Raw genomic sequence first — 7,375 nt, 5'->3', positions numbered from 1 at the left:
TGTTTTATACATTGGGAAAATGAAAGGTTATTTGAAACTGTTTCGAACATGATTTGACAAGTAATAGATATACCATTGCTGCGTTGACGATTTCTGGGTTTGCGTAAATTATACCATAATCACGTGACCTTTCTTATGCAACCTTCGTCTCGTGAGGTTAAGGCATAAGAAAGGTCACGTGATTATGGTATAATTTACGCAAACCCAGAAATCGTCAACGCACCAATGGTGTATCTGTTTTAACCTATAGCTCCGCCCAGAAACACTTACTCCTTCGATCTTCAAAACTGAAAATTATACCATAGTCTGGGTATGGTATAATTTACGGTTATTTGAAATTATACTTGGAAGAATTTTACATAAGAAGCGCTGAAGAGCTATAGGTTCATATACTATTACCTGTACAATTTGTCTTTTCTTCACCAGAGATAATTTCTTTTTATGTATATGTATTTGTGCCACTAAAGTTATTCCCTTAACCACCTTTCCAAGTCGTCTTCTGTCAAGGACATTGGTGGGGGTATGAATCGCATTCAGCGATAGGTCTAGTTATATAGGAGAAATTAAATAATGATAAAAAGAATATAACATTCAAACATGGCACTATCACTTCAGTTAAACGTTTATTCTAATCCCTTAAAGCTCTGTGACATGTTGTACATCAGGAAAATTTGAAAACAGTGTGATTTGCACAATAAGCGTTTTTGGTCTAAATTTGGCATTCTTTTTACCATTTGAGGCCTCAAAAAAGAGGGGGGGGGGATAAAAAGACGTGAAAAGGCACCTATATGAGGTATTAACAAACTATATTTAGATACTCGATCATTTTAGTTGATAATGGTTTATTGTATGAATTACAGTCAGGTTTTAGAAATTCCTATTCCACTGACACTTGTCTTATCCATCTTATGGATCATATCAGAAACAATAATTCCAAAGGATTATACACAGGCATGATAATGTTAGATCTACAAAAAGCATTTGATACTGTTGACCATGATATTTTATGTGGAAAATTGAAATTGATGGGTATCTCTAATACTGACTGGTTTATGTCTTATCTTAAAGGTAGAAAACAAACTGTTAGTGTTGATAATATTTTATCAGATTACATGCCTGTTACATGTGGGGTTCCCCAGGGCAGCATCCTGGGTCCTCTTTTATTTTTGTGCTATGTAAATGACATGAGAATTAGTATAGATCAAGAATGTAAACTTATTCTGTATGCCGATGACAGTGCAATTCTTTTTGCTCACAAAAATCCAAGAGCTTGTTTCTAAAAAACTTGGACAAACACTAAAGTCTTGTTCATCTTGGCTTGGGAAAAACTGAATGCCTTATTTTTGGTTCCAAACGTAAACTGAAACAAGTTAAAGAGTTAATGGACATACTATTGAATCCACAAAATCTGTCAAATATCTAGGTTTAAATATTGATGATTCTTTGTCAGGTGAATCTATTGTTAATAGTATTCTTACAAAGGTGAAGTCACGTCTTAAGTTTTTGTAAAGGCAAGCAAATGTTTTAGATTTTAGGACTAGAAAATATTTATGCTCACCATTGATACAATGTCACCTTGATTATGCATGTTCTTCTCTCCCGAGTCTGAACAAGTGTTTTAAAAATAAGCTTCAAATTTGTCAAAATAAAATTGTTAGATTTATACACGGTATGGGACCTAGAGATAGTGTCAATAATGTTATTCTTGCTACTATGTCTTTATTAAATGTGGAAAACAGAAATAAGCAATTACGTCTTAATCATGTTTTTAAAATTGTTAATAACCAGTGCCCTTCATATATGATAGAAAATTTATATACCTGTTCGAGACATTCATTCTTATTCAACTCGGTCGAATCAGTACAATTTTTAGGGTCCCAAGAAGTTATGGGAAAGATAATGTAACTTTTTTTCAAAAAGCAATTAATGATTGGAATTCCTTGCCAACATACATCAAAAAAAATTAATAAGATAGGAAATTTCAAAAGCTCTGTGAAGGCCCATTTACTAGAACAGTTAGGTTAGTAAATCATAATTAAATCCACTAGTATGACTAGATATTGATCTCATTTTTATTGTTTTCTTTTTAGCAAAGTTAATGGAAATACTAAAGTTTGATATTTTACGTAAATGACATCTTCCAGTTTCCAAAGTTTTGTATTTTTCAATGTTTTTGTGTTTTATATTGTATATTATAGTAAGTATATATCCAAGGACCCCATTGGAAATAAGCCTTCGGGCTTTCATGGGCAATCCGAGGTTATTGCACACTACTCTATACATGTTTCCACTTACGTCCTTACATTTTATTAAACTAGTAAATTGATATCTAGTCATAGGAAAGAAAGGGTTTTAGATTTTGTTTTTAGTTTTAATATTTTATTATTTAATGAGCCGTCTGTGATATTTATGTCTGACAAACTTCCGAAATATTATATTACAATTGTGTCATCAGTTTTATATAAAATGCTAAAGTGTTTGTTTTATGTATACATGTATGTGTGTTTTAACCTGAATAAATATCTATCTTATACTACATAAAACGGATGTACTGTTTATGCTTATACTTGTCATACATGTCGGATGGTCGACAAATCATTTACGCAACATATTCCTGCTTTTCATTTGCCTTTTAAAACGAGTTTCATATTAAATTTCAGATTATTTTAATACTTGAAACAGTTATCGGTGCGTTCTTTCCCCATCCTGTCTTCGCCCTTGTGTCCTCATCCGATTTTGGTTCATTGCCCTATCGGATCCATTACCGGTGTAGCAGGGTTATGTTGGGGGCTGGGTTTTGTGAACATGGTCTTGCCGTTTTGATATTTGTTTTTACTTCATATGCTTAAAAAAGGTTCATTCGTATTTTTGTTGAATAATTGTGTTATTTATTGTTGTTGTTTTTTATATGTAAATATCTTGAGTGTATGAACGGTTTGAAACGTTGATATCAATATGAAGCGACACCCTTAAGAAATATATATATATACAGATTTAAGGGTTTTAAACATTTTTATTCATACAGGTCATTTTAGTGCAGTTAAAAAGAAAAATATGTTTAACCTGTCTTGTGCCAGGCATGAATTATCATGGTTGTTGTTTTTGATGTCGATAATGTTGTTATATCATTGTTGTCATGTGACATATAAATTGTGAAGGTTTAATAAATGAAGAAAAGATATACAAATAGTTGAAGTATTTCTTATTCTACCAGCCAGATTGGATTCAAGAGAAAGTGTATGACTCACAAAACATGGTTTAAGACGTGTGAATATGAGTATTATTAATTGAAAAACAAGTCTTAGCGTAGTATAGTACCAGCAAATAAAGCAACCTTTTGTCAGCTTGAAGCCGGACTACTTTTACTAATATTATCATTTAGACTTATTATACATGAGATCTCACATTTCGTGAAACAAATCAGATTTATGATAAGACTTACATACACTAGAATGACATTAGATCGAATATATAGAAATAGAAACAACAATATCAGTAGTAGAAATTACACGTACAAATATAATGAAAACTAAACTACTTATCTTAAGATGTACTGGTACCCTAAAATTGATGATTAATTTCTAATATCCTGATTATCTCCCTTTATTTATTCAGTTATATCTATGCTTATAGACTTGCCTTCTGAAACTTATTTTTAGCGTCATTTGAACGAATTGTCTATCTAAATTAAAAAAAACATACCTTACCCTTTTAACTTGTATAAGCAAAATTTTAGAGAGTTTATATGGAAGTTATTGATGACTTAAAAACTTCTTTAAATAACTTATGGGACAAGTGAACATATACATGTTATGTTTATAAATTAATGATTTTAAACAGCAAGTACATAACACGTTTTTTTTTTTACCAAAATCGCCATTCTTAGTATGCATAAGGATAGGGAATTAAATTTCTTCACATTAATGGCCCTATTTACAGTGCAAATTAGTCGTATTGGATCTATTTTGTCGTGTTTCGGAATAATTAACTTTGCTACCGTAAAGAAATATTAAAATTGATAGCCTTATATATCTCAGTTTTGCTTAAAAGTACCCTATGAATAAAGAAATTACAAAATTGTAATAAATGAGTGATCTCCATTTTCTGTCTGGATGCCACTTTCAGAGCGTTCCTGTCATTATCATTTTACATTTTGGTCCGCAACGGGCAGAAAATTTTCTCTTTGACCATACTAGTTTCGGCGCCTGTAACATATTCAAGAAAAGATACACTGGCGCCCTTCGGGCTCGGGCTTCAAATGTTACATGCTTGTGTTCGTGCACGCAAAATATTTGTATATTACGGATTAGCAATTGTTATATTTATCAATTGCCATTTGAGCTGTATGTAACGGAATAACCTAACGTTTATCTATTATTGAAAACGAGCGTCGCCACTGAACATTACGTCTACGTATGAGTATTTGTATCTTGGTAAGACGGATGAACAAACCTCCACTAATTTTAAACGTACAAGTATTTAGCATTACTCTCAATGAAAGAAGGCACGTAGTTGTTGATGATATACCGTACTGGTTGAAATATATATATATAAATAAAAACGGACAACACTATTTAACTTCACCTGCCAAAACATAGAGAAAACAAGAGTTGAAGCGAGGTTTTATTTCCTTGTTGTAAAACAACAGTGATAAGTTGTTCGGAGGATATGACGTGACCTTCTTACACCTCGTGTTCACAATGTGAATAATAAGAGTTTTGTTTCATGTTTATGATATTAAATTTTGTGGTTTAAAGATTACAAAAAAATCTCTAACTGTGTACTGTTTAATATACTTCAAACAATTTAATTCATAACAATCAGAAAAAAGGTCATCTACTCAACAATTTCGAAAAGAAGACACAGTTACGTCTAAATATTTATCAATTCTCCTCACAAGCCACACTGTCAGAGATTTTGAAACAAAATCTTTAATTATCAAGCGTCTTTCCGAAATGTTTACATTGTTATACCAAGAAACTTCGTCACCTTCCAGCGGCTGGTGCTCACAGATTATTGGAAAGTCAATTCATATTTGAGGGACACGTGACCTGGTTTTGATACATGGAGAGGTAGATGATATAATTACTCATCAAATGTTGTTATATTTTCATAAATGCTGCAAAAATTAAACATGCGTGTATTCAAATAGTAAGTATAATTATTGAATTTATTGGGTAGTGTATTTCATTATATCGTGGAACAATCGACTTAGAATTATTGATTGAAATGTGTGTTAATCGGGCGTTCTTAAATTGATTCTGATTTTCAGACATATCTTGCAATCTAGTTCTGGCTTCCAAACTTTACAAGTCGCTTTTTTCACAAATTTTTGTTTTTCATTTCATGCGGCATTCATAACGGATACGCAGATGACCATAAGCTTTTGCAATCGTAATATTACTGAAATAGACCTTATTAGGAAGCCGCGATAAGCATAGTGCATTGTGATTCTTTCTTATGGAGATGTGTCAAATTCTCCAGGATATTGTTGTGAAAAATTGCTCTTACCTGTGTTTAAAAGATCCCCCAAAATCATGTACAACTGCCAATTAATGGTGGTATGTAACACCGCAAAACGTCCGTACCGCAAAACGTTCGCGTGTGGACGTTTTGCGTCGCATATCGTACACATGTGGACGTTTTGCGGTGCATATCGTACTTGGTACGTTTTGCGGCGAGAGTGTGTATTTGCGCCGCATATCGTCCACAATTTCTGTAGTAAAATATATTCACGAATACTTCAAGGACATTTATTCATCTTGAATTATATAATTCTACCAGAGGTATTGCACTGAAATTGAATAAATGTAGATTACGACTTAATGTAAGACAGTGCTTCTTTGATCGACGTAGGTCGGAATGGTCTGATGTATTCATACAAAAGATTGACGGCAAGAGCCGAAAAGTTGCGACTGTAATGCATTACGAGCAAAGCATTTCAAATTTGAATTATATGATAAACATTTAGGGATATAGAATGAAAATATAAGTCTTTGATTTTGTTACATGGTACATGCCATATGAGTAATGATAGTTACTATCTGCACAATGCAATTCTTAGTTGTTTTTTTACAATCTAAAATTTCACTGTAATGCACAAACAAACCTTTTTCTTTAAAGCGGCCTTCAGCTTTTATTTTTTTGTTGAAAAGCTAAAGATCGCTTTAAGTGCTGTTATGCGTTGTCAAAGATAAAGTCACTGGGCTTTTCTATCAATAAAATATAACTTAGTTTCATTTTTGATAAAAACCTCCGATTGCTTAAATCATTTACTATTTAACATTTTACCTTTATCATTATTCAATATACATGTAAAGTATTCTGAAGGCCAATTAAGCTCCAGAAATGCAGAAATGCTATCATTTTCATTTTCTGAAAACATTATTTTTGTATTTCTTTTTTCAAAAATTGTCTCATTGGTTTTGTAGCTAAACATCTTTGGTTTCTTTTGCTCTTTGGCATTTTGTATAATATAGTGATTAAGTATAATGTACATATGTCAATATACTACTTTATTTACATTCTACTAAACTTATTACACTAAAGTGCATGTTCAGTGCTACTTCCTTCATTTGTTTAACATATAATATTCTCTAAACCATTTATAAAAACATTCTTTAACACATGTTTGTTTTCCTAAAAAAAACAGCAACATTGATTACTTAGGCACAATGTGCCATTAAACAAAAGAAAACCGCACAATGAAAATAATTAATATATTGTTATTGAAAGGTTTTTGTATTTAAGTGCAGACTATTCGAGAAAAAAGTTCTGCACATTAGATATAATAAGATTTCATCAACGAAGAACTTGCCCGTCTTGACAACTTTACCTCAAAACAGCCGATGTTTTGTAGCTTGATTTGTGGCGACTTGTACGATGTTTTTTCTACTAATGTCCATGTGGTTTGTTTTTTGCATGTACCGTCAAAGTACTGTAAATTGCTCGTAAACTTATGTCAACTAAGTGACAATAAACCTAAATTACGACAATAACCTGTCATCTATCCGCCATTCCCGAATACTCGGCGCTTACTGAACCGAGAAATACAAAATCCAAGACGATTTCCTATTATCTCCCTTGGTGAAATTGTCTGTGTAAGATTTGTCCAACTTTTATACCGCTTATACCGCTAAATGTGTTAAGCGTGTTCCAGCTTAATTTGTTCGAAGTTTGTAGTGCCAGATTGTACACCTCTTATCCCACTGAATACCCAACGCTGTCCCGCTGAAATTCTTCAACGTTTATTGTTTATACCGCTAAAAGTTTTACAACGTTTATCGTTTATATCGCCAATTTTGTACAACGTTTGTTGTCCTTACCGCTAATTTTGTTCAATAGATTGTCGTGTTTTAAAATTGAAGTAGGCTAG

This window comes from Ruditapes philippinarum, unplaced genomic scaffold (genome assembly GCF_026571515.1).
Source record: "Ruditapes philippinarum isolate M1 unplaced genomic scaffold, ASM2657151v2 ctg1233_1_1_1_1, whole genome shotgun sequence".
Taxonomy (NCBI): domain Eukaryota; kingdom Metazoa; phylum Mollusca; class Bivalvia; order Venerida; family Veneridae; genus Ruditapes; species Ruditapes philippinarum.
This window is presented reverse-complemented; position numbering follows the sequence as displayed.